Source organism: Schistocerca cancellata, chromosome 6 (assembly GCF_023864275.1).
Source record: "Schistocerca cancellata isolate TAMUIC-IGC-003103 chromosome 6, iqSchCanc2.1, whole genome shotgun sequence".
NCBI lineage: Eukaryota > Metazoa > Arthropoda > Insecta > Orthoptera > Acrididae > Schistocerca > Schistocerca cancellata.
In genome coordinates, this window is record NC_064631.1 from 417,206,530 (window position 1) to 417,223,528 (window position 16,999).

A 16,999-nucleotide genomic window follows, 5' to 3' on the forward strand; every position below is an offset into this window, starting at 1 on the left:
AATTACCTTCAACAACTTTAACCACAGGCCATACTGCCTGCTTACAAATAACCTCTATAACTGGAGCAAAAACCTCCATGTATATCTCCATTATAAAAAAAAATCAACCACATGCCATATTACCTGCACACAAACGACCTCATCTTCATAACTTAAGCATATACCTCCATGTATATCTTCAGTCACAAAATAACTTCAAACTCAGTACCTGCTGCCTACATGCAAGTAACATCAACCTCCATTGGGTTGTATTGCACTTCTCCTAAATCAATTTATGAACGTTGCATTTACACAAACATTCATCTTGTCACAGCACACATTTATCCTCTCAGATACCAAAGCTGAATTCTGATTCTAACCTACTACTGCATATTAATGATGCAAGATCCACAATACCTCTTCAACACTTCCAGTCTTTTTATTATCTTTTCCAAATAACCCCCAATATCAAATTCTTACTCATCACTACCTACTTCCATACAAAATATTCCCTTACTTAACTTCCCCCTATCATTATTCTGGCTATAATTATTCCCTCTCTCACTCCTATTTGTGCACCAATTTACAATCCAGATGCAACAGATTTCAGTTTTCCAGATTCCTTTATTGACTGCAAACCTACAGGACCTTTTCGGATGCGCAAGTTTTCATAATACCTCCCGCCAAAATCTCATCGTAGTAAATCCTTCTCTCCCATACTCTTCATTATGAAACCAGTTTTTAGTAGGCTCCGCCCAGTTTATGTCCACAAACATTTTTCAAAACACTTCACAAGAACAAATTATATCTTCGCTTTTATTTTCGCAGGTCCGATCAGAACACTTCCTGTCTTTCCAAAAACTTTATTTTCGACTATTCATTCATACCTTGTACAAAACAAGCCACATAAGCATTATGAAAATTTAATACATTACAATTGCTTACACTTTAGAAACCTTTCCCAATGGATGTCTGCATCACAGTCCACAGTTCCAAAAACGTAGCTCAGCTTTAAGTTACTTTTCTTACTGTCCATTTTGCTAACTTCACTATTACTTGCACCAAACTTTACTTCTTTCGTATTCAGTCTACCACTCACAGTTTCTCCCACAAAAACATCAGCTGTATTCTGCATATTACAAACGCCATCACCAAAAACAGCTGGTACCTGACAACCTAAAACACTGATTCGGGCCCGCTCACGATTAATCTCAAGTGCATCACTGGAGCATGCACTTTCTTGCACATCCCCATCTAAAATGACATTAGATTCAAACTCTGTGCAGAGTATCACTGACTTCCACTGAAGTAGACTTCACTGTATCTAACTCAATACCACCCCTAAAATCATTTGATACATGAATCACTATCTACTCACAATCTCGGCCAAATTTTCAAACTGGTTCCTTAAAATGCCAGCTCAGCTTCTCACTTCACTTATTCCTACACGTTCTGATTCATCACTGCCAGCCACTATCTCTTCATCCACCTCAGTCATTGCCTGCTCCACCTCAACATCTCAGTATCACACTTCTAGATCCTCTAATCTGCTTCTCCTGTAACTTAGTCCCGACTGCATCAACTTGTGATGGCAACTTCCTTCAAAGTGAAATCCCCTGATTTTGTACCTATACTCCTAGTTTCATTTTTAAATCAGTACCCCATTTCTCTCCTCAAGTTTCTAATTTACTGTTCATACTATCATCTTTGGTCTTATACTCCCTATAAAACACATCTCACTTATCAACACACTATACATCCCTTTCATGGTCCACGATTAGCGATCACTTGACGCTTATTCTGCTGGTCCCTCCAACACGTTTCTCACATATCATGAAAGGGCTTCACATGCAGTTCTGCACTGCCTACCAAGTCTGTTCACTGTGAATAAGCCTCCATATGTCTATCGTGAAGAAGCTGCCATGTGTGATGACATATATGAAAAGATGTGTATGAAGCTAAACTTGTTGTTTGCTTTTTGTTAACTTGTTGATCTCCTATGAGAACAACAAATGCGATGAGACGGATAATAATAAGTGTACTTTGCTAAAATGCAACTAACTTCCTGATCCAGTAAAATAACTGTTCAGTAAACTCTTAGCTCGTGTGTCCCCACAGGCACCTGCATGAAATATAAATTGTAATTCACGTGCAAGTAACTATTCATAGAGCATCCTTTCGTGTGACTGGATTTCTAAGAGTTGGCTACGGTAAATATTGGGGGCCGGAAAATACATTTGTCGCGCTAACCCTAAGAAAACTTGTCCTAAAAGGTCAAATAAATGCAGACAGGAAGTTGCGGTGAAAAATAATGTTCACTGCACTGTTTTTAAGATTTAACAAATTTGAGTTTATTCAGTTCGCTGTAACACTCGCACATGTTAACTGTTGTTTTTCATCGAATTAATGAACTTCTGAGTGTGAGCTTAAGTCAGAACAGAGCAGTATCTCATGTCATGCATCACATAAACTTCCGGAAAATTCTCGTAAAATAAATCAAAATTCGTTTCGCACGAATTTCAAGTTCCACAGTTATGAACTAACTAAATTCCGAGTGCAGATCACTCGAAAAAATAACTATAGTAAAATTTTAGAGTTCACGCTAGTTCTCCTAATGTAACACATTCGAAGTTCATATGCTGAAAATATTTCAGAGTATTCGCTAACGACACACGCCAATATCAGAAGTCCACGACTCAACACTTGGAAAAAATTTCGACACATTTGGGATGCGACCTACTGCTGTACATATGTACTGCCTGTCCCAGATCTCACTCCCGTCTGCTTCATGAATCCGAACCAAAGTGACCTGCACAAGATGGCTGCCCTTGCTTTGGCATGAGTCAAGTGCACGCACTTCTAACTTTTGTAACATACTTATAAACTACAAATGTAATGTTTCATATATGTTTAATATATCAGTATGTACGCAAATTTCCTCAACATTCTATTGTTGTTCACGGTTTTTGTTTTCGTTAAATAGTTTGTTCATAAACAATGATTTTGTCAACATAAACAGTATTTTACGCTATTTTGTCTTGATATAAGACAGTATCGGTTGCAAAATCTTTTTTATTTACAGGAAATGAAGCGTTTCGCCCTTTTGACGTATCATCGGATTGGCGTAAAAATTAAAGTAGAAAACCAGCATTCGTCCATTAATGCCCACACATGGCATCAAGAAAAAATTTTAAAAGTAACTATCTTTCTGTTGTCATGGGATGAATAAAAGACATTATAAAGAAAAAGATGAGCTTAATCTTTTATCTTACAAAGTCTATTTCATTGTTGTAGAGATTTTACTCTGTGATCTTTTAGATGATTATTTAAAATCCTTTATTATGTTTCATGGGAAGCTAGCTAATCGATCGTTCAAACACATGCTCAGAATTTGCATAAGCTAAAAGGAGCTCGCTATCGCCCCGCTAAGAAGCGATATTCCGGCACAGCATAGCCTTTTCCCTTTACCGAGCGGCTGGTAAACGTAATTAAAATACAGTTCAGTACACAATAAATGCAGCTACTGAATAAAGGCTTGAAGTGCAGCATTGATCCTAAACCTAATGAAAAAACCACAACAGGCCTAGTTGCGAATTTGAAAATGGCACCCAATGCGGTAAGGCTGACGAAGTAAAAATAACGTGTTCAGCAAGCGAATTAATAGAAAGGGCTACACGTAGTAGTCCTAAAAATAAAGAATATCTTGCACTGAGTACCATCGATGGTAAGCTAAGTTCTGATGATGCAGTGATAATTCGTCCGGACAGGGGTAATACTTAGTCGTTTTTTGTAAAGACGTCTACATAGCTAAAACACTCTTCTTTTTTGAAGACAATAACGGTAAAGTAATAAACGTTCACCCAACTGAGGCATATGCTAAAGAATTAAAAACTTGTCTGAAGGCCTGCCCCAATATCATAGGTCCTGATGTCGCCACAAAGTTGAAAGTCATGAACCCTAAAGCCCCTATACTACGCGCGCAAGTGAAGACTCATAAACCAGGCTATCCGATTCGTCGATTTCTAACGGAATAGGGAACCCAGGAGAATCGATTTCTCAATATTTACAGCAATTTTTAAATTGTCGTTTCTTATTAATTCTGACGGGATCGTGCATGGGTAAATGCTAGAGGGTGAGCCACACTTATTAAAATAAGTAAGTAAATTCTTAAATAAATAACTTTTGTTAATTCATTTCGCTTAGTTGGGGCGCTTGACATCTTTTTTGTGTGCAATGTGCGTTCTGATTCTTTCACTTGACCGTGGATATCTCTTCAAATGAAAACTTCTTTTATCAGACTTCGAAAACATTAACTCACCGAAGAAATGGTTCACAGTGGACAATTTATGTCCATGTAAAGAACACAGAACCTTTCGCCATTTCAAGATGCAGTAAAGCTGAGGATGACTTTTTAACATAAAATGAAACAAATATTAAGTAACAGAACTATATTCAATTATCACACATAAACAATAAATTTACAATGAGACTTAAATCATTTGCTATATGCAACAATATGCGAGTGCGCCTAGTGTGATTGCTCTTCTCGTAAACGATAATGGCAGTGCTGTAATCGCAGAAAAGCGTTTATCTTTTGGCTCGCTTCTAAAACAAAAAGGTGCCGTCCCCTTCTCAAAAATAACCGCGCTGCGTAATTCTACATTTGTTTCTGAGGTTGTATCCTACAGTCGGCACAACCGTTCATAGTACTTAATTTTAAATTGATCATTTCTTTGTTTATAGTGTTTCAAATGTCTTTGAAGAAAATTTTGCAGTTCGTAATAGGAAAGATCTTGTTAGTCTATTGCGTTACAAAACCTTTCCCTTAGAGTGTGTTCTATTGTCTTGAAAAATTAAAAATCTATATACAAATATTCCCATCAATGAGTCTATTACGCTTATTGAAAACAACCTCCGTAGACAGCACCGGCTCACAGTAAACGAGATCGCTGAAGCCATCTCACTTCTAAAATTAATCACGTCATATGACTATTTTTCATTCAATAATCGGTTTTGTAAGAATTTAATTGATGAAATGAGAAAATATAAAAATGCAGTAAATGAAGCCGGCAAAAAGGAATACAAACGTCTCAAAAATGAGATCGACAGGAAGTGCAAAATGGCTAAGCAGGGATGGCTAGAGGACAAATGTAAGGATGTAGAGGCTTATCTCACTAGGGGTAAGATAGATACTGCCTACAGGAAAATTAAAGAGACCTTTGGAGATAAGAGAACTACTTGCATGAACATCAAGAGCTCAGATGGAAACCCAGTTCTAAGCAAAGAAGGGAAAGCAGAAAGGTGGAAGGAGTATATAGAGGGTCTATACAAGGGTGATGTACTTGAGGACAATATTATGGAAATGGAAGAGGATGTAGATGAAGATGAAATGGGAGATACGATACTGCGTGAAGAGTTTGACAGAGCACTGAAAGACCTGAGTCGAAACAAGGCTCCCGGAGTAGACAACATTCCATTGGAACTACTGACGGCCTTGGGAGAGCCAGTCCTGACAAAACTCTACCATCTGGTGAGCAAGATGTATGAAACAGGCGAGGTACCCTCAGACTTCAGGAAGAATATAATAATTCCAATCCCAAAGAAAGCGGGTGTTGACAGATGTGAAAATTACCGAACATTCAGTTTAATAAGCCACAGCTGCAAAATACTAACACGAATTCTTTACAGACGAATGGAAAAACTAGTAGAAGCCGACCTCGGGGAAGATCAGTTTGGATTCCGTAGAAATACTGGAACACGTGAGGCAATACTGACCTTACGACTTATCTCAGAAGAAAGATTAAGGAAAGGCAAACCTACGTTTCTAGCATTTGTAGACTTGGAGAAGGCTTTTGACAATGTTGACTGGAATACTCTCTTTCAAATTCTAAAGGTGGCAGGGGTAAAATACAGGGAGCGAAAGGCTATTTACAATTTGTACAGAAACCAGATGGCAGTTATAAGAGTCGAGGGACATGAAAGAGAAGCAGTGGTTGGGAAGGGAGTAAGACAGGGTTGTAGCCTCTCCCCGATGTTATTCAATCTGTATATTGAGCAAGCAGTAAAGGAAACAAAAGAAAAATTCGGAGTAGGTATTGAAATCCATGGACAAGAAATAAAAACTTTGAGGTTCGCCGATGACATTGTAATTCTGTCAGAGACAGCAAAGGACTTGGAAGAGCAGTTGAACGGAATGGATGGTGTCTTGAAAGTAGATATAAGATGAACATCAACAAAAGCAAAACGAAGATAATGGAATGTAGTCGAATTGAGTCGGGTGATGTTGAGGGTATTAGATTAGGAAATGAGACACTTAAAGTAGTAAAGGAGTTTTGCTATTTGGGGAGCAAAATAACTGATGATGGTCGAAGTAGAGAGGATATAAAATGTAGACTGGCAATGGCAAGGAAAGTGTTTCTGAAGAAGAGAAATTTGTTAACATCGAGTATAGATTTAAGTGTCAGGAAGTCATTTTTGAAAGTATTTGTATGGAGTGTAGCCATGTATGGAAGTGAAACATGGACGGTAAATAGTTTGGACAAGAAGAGAATAGAAGCTTTCGAAATGTGGTGCTACAGAAGAATGCTGAAGATTAGATGGGTAGATCACATAACTAATGAGGAAGTATTGAATATGATTGGGGAGAAGAGAAGTTTGTGGCACAACTTGACCAGAAGAAGGGATCGGTTGGTAGGACATGTTCTGAGGCATCAAGGGATCACCAATTTAGTATTGGAGGGCAGCGTGGAGGGTAAAAATCGTAGGGGGAGACCAAGAGATGAATACACTAAGCAGATTCAGAAGGATGTAGGTTGCAGTAGGTACTGGGAGATGAAGAAACTTGCACAGGATAGAGTATCATGGAGAGCTGCATCAAACCAGTCTCAGGACTGAAGACCACAACAACAACAACAAGTAACAGGGCTTAGCAATGGGTAGCTGCCTGGCGGGCTTTATTTCCGATGTTTTTGGTAATCATTTAGAAAGTGGATGAGCCAGTGGCCTTGCCGCAGTGGTAACACCGGTTCCCGTCATATCACCGAAGTTAAGCGCTGTCGGGCTGGGCTGGCACTTGGGTGGGTGACCATTCGGTCTGCCGAGCGCTGCTGGCAAGCGGGGTTCACTCAGCCCTTGTGAGGCAAACTGAGGATCTACTTGATTGAGAAGTAGCGGCTGTAGTCTTGGGAACTGACATACGGATGAGAGAGCGGTGTGCTGACCACATGCCCCTCCGTATCCGTATACACTGACGACTATGGCCTGAGGATGACACGGCGGCCTGTCGGTATCGTTGGGCATTCGTGGTCTGTTCGGGAGGAATTTAGTTTTTCAGTTTTTTAGAAGGTGGCTATCTTAAGAACGATGCAGTTAGATCCAAACAAATCCTACTCTGTAGGCGTTACGTCGATGACATTTTTATCATCTTTGACGCTACTGTCGACAAGGTCGCGTGTCTAGTTCAACATTTTAACCCGCAACACCCTCAATGGGCTTCACTCACGAGGTAATGGATGACAACAAGATTCTCAATTACTTAGATCCACAATTACAACCAGAAGAAGGTGGTGTCAAATTTGACATCTTTCGCAGATCAGCAACAAGCGATTCCATTATTCATTCTTCTTGAGTTTCTGCAAATCAGTGATTCACTACATCACGGAACTTTCCCTAAGTCAGTCTTCCATCGAAAAAGGATTCACTTACCTTAAGCATATTGCTATCAGCAATGAATGCAAACCTAACATTACAGATGATCTGTATCAACGAAAAACCAATCTTGATGAATCTAAATTTCTATTAGGTCTTTTCCCCAAGAATACTAGATTTGTTAAAATCCCTTTTGTAGGCAACTTATCGTATGGCCTTGCAAATCTATTTAGAAAATATGATGTGGGCGTCGCCTTTTCGTCGACAAACGAAGTCCAGCATCTGTATATTCGTAATGAAAAATCTTCTAAAGACAAATATGCTGAATTTCGGGTTTACAAAATAGATTGCGTCGACTGTGAAGCTTCATATGTGGCCTAGACTGGTCAGAAATTTCAAACCACATTTTGTGATTTGCTTAACAAGTATGGACAAATTAAAGAGAATTTGGTCTTTGTAGAGTATCTACAATGTAGTGAGTACCGCTACCCGATACTGACTAATTTACGTGTCCTCCGTACCGCCAGCAAGGGGAAAAGGCTAAATCTTTTAGAGTAAATTGAAATTCTGAAAAACTCAGGTACAGGAAAATATATTTTGTTGAATGATCAGTTGGTTAGCAGAAACCACCAATAGCTTGTATTGTAAATGTGACGCTACCTATTTTATTCCTTACCTTTTAGCTGGCTTTATCGATCTCATTGCGTTGTTTAGCGAAATTTTAGTTTTGCTACTTGACAGGTTTTAAAAATTTTACGCTATGTAGATATTTTACCTATATTAATTTTGTGTTTTGAACCTATTATATTAATAATATTGCACTAAATTCAATTTTAATAATTCGCTGTTTTTCCCAATTTGTCTTCCGCATATGTAATTTAGTTGTGCGCTCGCTTTAATGTCTGCTACTACGGTCATATAATCTTGCCTCTAATGCTCTATGATTGTGTGGCCGGATTGGAGGTCTGAAAGATCCTGTTCTAGACTGCATTATCTAATATTTGTAAGCTATACGCAACGCTCCATGCTGTGTACGCCGGGACGCGGTTGGCTCCGTGTTATGTAAGATTTCTTAAATTTTTCTTGGTTTGTCATAGTTTTCCTGTCCTGCAGACACTGTAGTTACACTCGGAATTGTATTCCCATTTTCAGGTTCCATAATTCTTTTATTCGTCCCTTGACGATCGGATGATGGTTCCTTACAAAATTTTACCTTAATGCCAGCTGTGGGCATTAATGCACGAATGTTGGTTTTCCACATTAATTTTTATGTAAGTTCACAGTTATGGTTAATTGTAGAGACGGTTGCACAGGCTGGAGCTTTGCCTCCTTTGTGTTTTTTTATTAAGTCTATTCCCCCATTTTAGCCTGCATTTGGCTCACTATTGTCACTTTTCACCACTAGGCCAATCTGGTGATGCCCCAAAAGGGCGAAACAAGTAATTTCCTGTAAATAGGAAAGATTTTGCAACCGAGACTGTCTTATTTCAAGAAACTCATAACCAGTGGCTGTACCAGGCGCCCAGTGTTGAATGGAACCAAATTTAGTAGTGCTGTCGTTATTTTCAGTGTCTTGATTATAACTTAGATAAAAACTCAGGTTTTTACACATAGAATGCATGTTCCTACCTCTAACCAAAAATGGATAATGCTTATAAAAAAAGCCCTTTACGATTTCCAGATTGTGTTCAGTGATACGCATCCATAATACTTCATTTGTGAAAATCGCTTAAGGTGGTGTTGAGATGTTAACTTGCGAAGTTGACTATATGCAGGGTGACAATTATTGAACTATACGAAATAAAATCGTCATAACTTCTGAGCGGTTTGCGTTAGGGGATTCAAAATGCACAGTTGGCCGCGGGGAGTGATGGGAATTAGTATGCGTTGTATGGTTTAGTTTAGAGACGAAGCCCATGTTCATTTGTATGGATTCGTCAATAAGCAAAATTGGCGCATTTAGGAGACTGGGAATCCGCATTTCACAATCGACAAGTCTCTTCACCCTCAACAGGTGACTGTGTGGTGTGTAGTGTCCAGTCCCGGAACAGTCGGTGCGATATTCCTTGACAGCACGGTGACTACCTAACGATATTTGAAGGTTTTGGAAGACAACTTCATCTCCATTATCCAAAGTGACCCTGATTTCGACAAGATGAGGTTCATGCATCTGAACACATGCGATTCGTTTTTTGGGGCCTATATTAAAGACAAGGTGCACACCAATAACCCCAAATCCAACGCTGAGCTGAAAACAGGCATTCAAGAGGTCATCGACAGCATCGATGTTCCGATACTTCAGCGGTTCATTTTCGCTGTTCGTCTGCTCCACGCCATCGTCAATGACGGCAGGTATATCGAATATGTCGTAACTAAATCTGAATATCTGTACTGAAGTTCACATGTTGAATAAAGGATGTGCACGCCGTAGTTTGTAAGTAATTCACGTTGTTTTATATACTGCAGTAATTGTTACCCTGTACATAAAACGTTTAATATTTAAGTGCTTAAAAACAACTCTACGGATCGAGGGAATGCTTTCACCCGCGCATCCATCTTATTTTTGTCTTTGCAACTATGATACTGGCTTCTCTGTAGCTGTTCAGATTCGGTTTTTATTAGATTTAGTCTTTCTTAATATTTATGCTGGACACTCAATTAAGCCAAGGTGTTACACTTTTCAAGTCTCTCGCCGACGGCCAGACTCTCGTGTTTTCCCGACCACGAGTATGGGTTTACATGCTATCCGCTGTCCTTCAGTTTTGGCAATTATACTCAGAGAAAATCACTGAAGCTCAAAGGGTGCTGGCATCTGTTGCTGACACTGTGAGCTACTGAGCTCTGCATGACACGGTCTCTGTGCCTCTTTGGCTGCGAACACACGTCCAGGCCTTGCCGCACCTGTCTCTTGTCACAGATAGAACATACTCCCACAGCCGTGTCTGTTTCCTTAAAATTTTCAGTCATTTGTCCAACCTTGTACCGTGTCAACCCTTATAAGCGGAGCAGACACCAATGAGGAAGCACTCCAGTGACGATACAAGCCGTAAGTGGTGAAATCTACTGACATAAGTGTGTGTGATAAACGGCTGATTGTTATGGCCTGGCAAGCATCTCGGAATCTACTTAGCTGGTCGAACCTTCACTTGCTTCTGTCATGAGAATCTATGGAGAGTGATTGAAGCATGGTAAAACCACAGACAGTGACAACGTTTTGGACATATATGACTCATAACAGAATGTGTGAGTCTGAGACTTCCTCATCTGTAAAGAAGCACAGGTGATGATCCGCGGCAGATCTTAACACACAGTATAGTGCTCTTGCAGGCGCAACTGTTCAGTGCACATTGTTGAACGTAGGGTTCTGCACCAGATTACCGCTACATGAACACATTGACCCAACTACGTCGTCAGTTACGACTGCAGTGTTTGTTGGATCATCGAGATAGGTACGTGGATCAGCGGAAACGTTCGCCTGTTTGGGTGAATTACGTTTCTTGTAACACAATGTCGATTGTCTTGTCTGAATATACCGTCAGCTAGGATAGAACAACTCGAATGATGAATTTCGCCACGGATGTAGGCCAGAGGCGGTAGCATTACACTGTGGGGGATATTCACCTGTTCTTCTATGGGACCTGTGGTAGTAATTGAAGACACCATGGCAGTTGTGGACTATGTGAACGTTGTTATGCACCACCTGCATCCTCCAATGCTTGGTGTATTCTCCAGTCGTGATGGTATATTCCAGCAGGATAACTGCCATTGTCTCAACACCAGAATCGTGCTACATTAGTTTGACGAGCATGATAGTGATGCCTTGGCCACCAAATTCATTGACCTGATTCATAAGGAATACATCTGACACGCTATTGGGCGCTGGCTCCTTGCTTAAAAATCACCGGCCCTTAATATACGCCGACCTGGGCGTAGACGTCTGGTGCCAAGTACCTCTAGAAACCTACCATGGACTTGCCGAATTAATTCCATGCAGAATCGCTACTACATTGTGGTCCAAAGGTGAATCTTACTAAGATGGCCATAAAGCTTTAGTTCATTATTTTATCACTCCACTGCACTGTTCCACTAAGTTTGCGGAGGTTTCTTTCTTTCTTTTTTTTTTTTTTAATCAAGATCCGATCGATCACGAAATTAATGCCATGGTGAAAATCGGATAAAGCTTTTTGCATATGTGTTGCGCTGTCTCTCTAACATACCTGTCAATCGGATCACGTTACATTTTTCAGTTCTAAGCATACAGTGAGCATGTAAAGAAGACTAGAACGATAGAAACTCCTAGGAAATATGAATAGTGTACTATCATTTATTGTCTTCTTGCTGATGAGGGGTTCCGCCTGATTTCATGCAGTCCATACAATGTAACTGTCGTGCTTGACAGCAAAGACCTTTTCATGGCATTGCTGGGCCGCACACTGGAGCTTCAAATAAGATGCTCCTTTAGCTTTTTCGATTTGAAGTGTTCGATCACCCACCGTACATTGCGGACTTGATTCCCTCTGACTGATTTCTCTTTGCTCACATGAATTGTTGGCTGTGAGAGCGGCATATTCGCACAGACAATGAGCTGCAGACCAGCTTGGAGAATCGGTGGAAAGCACAGACAATTGCCTTACATGATGAGGGTACGGTGAAGTTGGTAAAATGCTACGAAAAATGCCTAAGTTGGAGCAGTGACCATGTACAGAAGTATACGAAAGGTGTAGCTAATTTTTCTTCATATAGGACAGCAGAGCAATTAATTTATTAAAGGAAGGCAGCATTATTCACGTTTTCTATATCAATTTTATTTGTTCACAACCAGTTTCAATCTGCTAAACTATTCTCAAGAGAGTTTGTGGTTCTGTACGAAATAGAATATATTATATTACTTCTATGAATAGAAATGTGAAAGCTTGATGTTTGCAAAGTTATTATCTTGATGAAAAAGTAAAGGTAAGCATTGAATAACTGGAGTAATAATCTCAGGTACTATAACTGTATATTTTTGTGTGTAGTTGGGGAAGTTTAAAAAATAGAAAGAAATGAAATAGTATGGAAAATAAAAAATATAGAGAGATGAGATTAAATTGTAAACTTCACTTTATTGTTTATATGTTTCCTGGTTAGACATCAACTTAATGTCACTAAAATTATCGAGGAATTTTTTGCTGTTTGCTCATTGAGGAGTGTATAAGACTGATTTTTTAAATGACTGATAATTTCAATTTCTTCTAAGATATTCACTTGCATAATGCAAAAATTTGGAGCTTTTCGTTAATGTTTTTGGACACATGTTTATTCTTCATGAGATGTATTTTAAAGGTACTTGTACTGTTATCGTTAGATTTTTTGAGCTCTTTAAAACTTGTCTGAAGGTTTCTACCAGTTTGCCTGATGTATAATTTGTCATCAATGTAACATCCGATTTTGTAGATCCCTGAATTATTAAATGGGTCTTTTATACTGGTTACGTGTCTTATAGTACTAACAACGTTGTTATCAGTACAGAGCCCAATTCTTATATTTGTATTTTTAAATGTTTTGGCTGTTTTATTAGGAATAATTCCATAATAGAGCAGAACTACAGATTTAGTTTGGTGTTTGGCTTCATCTCTCTCTGCAGTAAATTTCTGCTTAATTTTCGGTTTATGTCTATACATTTTCTAATGATTTGCGGTTTGAAATTACTTACTTGGACTACATTTTCTAGTATTGCTAATTATTTATTGATCTCATCTTCTTTAAGTTGAAAATTTATTAACTGTATGTTTCTGGAAATTTCAGAATTTGCACACAGTATTTTCTCTCTTTACTGACATACCTAAGAGGTTATTTGTTATTTATTTCATTTCCATCGGTGAATTTGATTTTATCATCTATACTAAGTACTTGAGAATGCATGCTGCCTGTTTTCTTTTGTACCTTTTAATAGAATTAATGTCTCATCAACGTAACATTTGTGATACACTACTTTGTTTGCAGTCTGTTTAAGTTCCTCAAAAAATTTACTTCAATATGGTTATTAGATATATTGGCTAAGGTTCCTGTCATGCAATCATCCACAGGTAAACCGTCTGACTGGGAGTATATGTATAATCTTGAATGCAAAAGTAGTTATATGAAAGGGTAAATTGTAATAATTGATGAATTTGATTTCAGCTAAAATTAGTTTCTTTGTAGCTAAAAAACTATTTTCGTTTATATTTACATATCCTTTAATGGGAATATTTGTATAAAGATTAGTGAACAAATAAAATTAATTCTACAAATATTGAAAATGCCACGTTTTGTAGATAAATATTGCAAATTAAACATTTTTTTTATTTTCAAGTGGTTTTGATTTCCCAACCGATCGCACCTTGAAACAAAAAGGTGTCCCTCTTATATTGTTATGGAATCTTATATCATTTAACCCACTTTTTAAACTTAAAAGTTTTGTTCAATACAAAGAGAGGAAAGGAGAGATTTTTCACTCCTGCTGTAACGAGAGTACGTGTATTTTTTGCTATTATAATGGTAACTGAATGTATGTTGCAAAACGCAATTTACTCTTATCAACGACTTCGTCCTGGGGACTCGATTATAGTAGATGGGCGCTGATAGCCACTGAGCGGCCTAAATAAACAGAAACAACATCAACAACAATAACAAGAACAACAGAACAGTGGATCCGCAAGACTTCCTCTGTGGCACTCGCGAGCTGGCGGATAGGTCTGGTTACGTTGGAGCACAATATTGGTGAGAAGTGTTTCAGTTACCTTGCTCCACTGGAGTTTGTTTTCCCTATCCAGGAACAATTCGTGACATAGCCGTTTTCAGAGCGAGTAATTAGCGTAAGATGTAAACAGTGCTTCCGAAACCTTAATTCAAATATATTGTCGGTGGAGGGTAAAAAAAAAGTACTAGTTCCGCTAACGTATGCAGAGTGGTGGGCATATCAGTTGTGTGAAAAGATACAGAGTTCAGAGTTGAAAGTACGAGGGTACTTCAGAAAGTTTTATTGTGTGTTGATATGGCATCCCAAGTAACTTTTATTAAGTGCTGCATTGCACTTAAGTGAGACAGATTTTTTTTTTCGTCCGTCTTCGGCCGATCTGATGCTGCCCGCCATAAATTCCCCTTTTGTACGAACCTATTCATCTCAGAGTAGCACCTGACCTGCACCATACATCCCCAGTTATTTGCTGGATGTATTCAAATGTGTCTTCCTCTTCAGTTTTTATCCTCTATCGCTCCCTCCAGTACCATGGAAGTTTATTCCCTGATGTCTTAAAAAGATGTCCTAACATCCTGTTCCTTCTTCTTATCAGTGTTTTCCATATACATATTTCACCGCGCGGTCTGAGGCGCCTTGCCACAAATCGCGCAGCTCCTCCCCCCCCCCCCTCACCCCCCCCCATCAGAGGTTCGAGTCCTCCCTCGGGCATAGGATAGGTGTGTGTGTTGGACGTAGCGTAAGTTAGTTTAATTTAGATTAAGTAGTGTGTAAGCCTAGGGACCGAAGATATCAGCAGTTTGATCCCATAGGAACTTACCACAAATTTCAAAAAAAAAAAAAAAAAAAAAAAAAATCCGTATATTTCCTTCCTCGCTGGTTGTGCGGAGAACCTCTTCATTATTTATCTTGCCAGTCCACCTGATTATCAACACTCTCCTATTGCTCCACATTCGATTCTTCGATTCCATACTTCGATTCTGTTCTGTTCATGTTTTCCCACAGTCCATGTTTCTCTAGAATACAATGATGTGCTCCAAAAGTACATTCTCAGAAATTTCTTCTTCAAGTTAAGGTCTACGTTTGATACTAGCAGACTTCTCTTGGCCAGGAAAGGCCACTTTGCCAATGCTAGTCTCCTTTCTTTGTCCTCCTTGCTCCGCCCATCATTGGCTATTTTGCTGCCTAGCTAGCAGAATTCATCAACTTAAAAAAAAATGGTTCAAATGGCTCTGAGCACTATGGGACTCAACTGCTGTGCTCATAAGTCCCCTAGAACTTAGAACTACTTAAACCTAACTAACCTAAGGACAGCACACAACACCCAGCCATCACGAGGCAGAGAAAATCCCTGACCCCGCCGGGAATCGAACCCGGGAACCCGGGCGTGGGAAGCGAGAACGCTACCGCACGACCACGAGATGCGGGCTTCATAAACTTCCTCTACTTCATAATCACCAATTCTGATGTTAAGTTTCTCGCTGCTCGCATTTCTGCTGCTTCACACACAGGTACAAGAAAATATTTTTAACGCAGTCTGCAAGGCTCTATAAACAATTGTCAGATCGTTCTACAAATCACTCGGTTCCTCGACAGTAAAAATGCACATCTTGGTTACAGAACTATTCGAGAAGTGCTCTGTAATATCCTCATCGTCAGAAACTCTCTTTACCGCCAGATGTACTGCCTCGATTGGGTCGACGTTATTCCTCATGGTCGATTTTAATGACCTTCCTTTCTGATGAGTACCACCCTCGTCTGTGCGGCCCTGGTCAAACTAATGACACAACAGTATTACTGCCGGACATGGCATTTTACTTGGGCCATATACAGCCAGAATTTCACGGTGAACCTACGTCCACAAGAATCGTACTGACCGGCTACTTCAGATTTTGGAGTATGTTTCCGGTTGCTGCGTCACTTCGTTCTCACACTGTGATGCACCTGTTATTCGTACCGCAGCACAGCTATGTCTGCAGGAAACGCGGAACATGTACTCTCTTCTGACGGCGTGCCACTTTTGTTGCTCAGTGGTCTTATAGTGGAATGACAAGTGTAACTTACTTCCTGAAGTGCCTGTATACAAGTGGGGATCAATTGAGCAGCACAAGACGGATCTTGGTCCACTGCTCTCTTCAGGTTATGGAATCTGCAACAGGCACAGGCACAATATAACAGCAACGCTTAAAACCCCTAACACATACGTTTTATCCTGTACCATCGCAATGCCTGCGCCTGTGCCCAAGCTCAGTTCGACTTGATTCCCAGACGAACTGTAGTCGTTGTTGCTGCCAGAGGTGCGTCAACCTGTGCTCTCTACACCCCATATCACCTACAAATCAGATCGTATTTTCTTCGCATTACGAGGGCACGCTGAAAAGTAATTCCTCCAAAAATTTTTATGTGGAAACTCTTAAAGCTATTGAGCCATGCTGCGGCTCGCGTTGGTGCTGTTGTAGGTTTAGGCCCTCTGTTGGAGGCCAGGCGGTATCGTTTAGTTGGCATGCTTGCGGTTGTTTGTCTTCTTCTCGTGTTGACTGGCGCCACTCGGTTTCCCATGCATTGCCTGTTCGCTAGTGGCAGCAGCGGCGGTTATCGATATGTAGTAACTGTTGCCCTACCTTTGGGGTGACGTCGTTTGTTTTACCGGGTCGTGGG

The 16,999-nt window shown here is 39.8% G+C and overlaps 1 pseudogene; it reads left to right on the forward strand.

Annotated features, from left to right (window-relative positions):
• The first annotated feature begins 6,973 nt into the window (after positions 1-6,973).
• On the forward strand, positions 6,974-7,091 carry LOC126089877 (5S ribosomal RNA; annotated as a pseudogene).
• Positions 7,092-16,999: the final 9,908 nt, after the last annotated feature.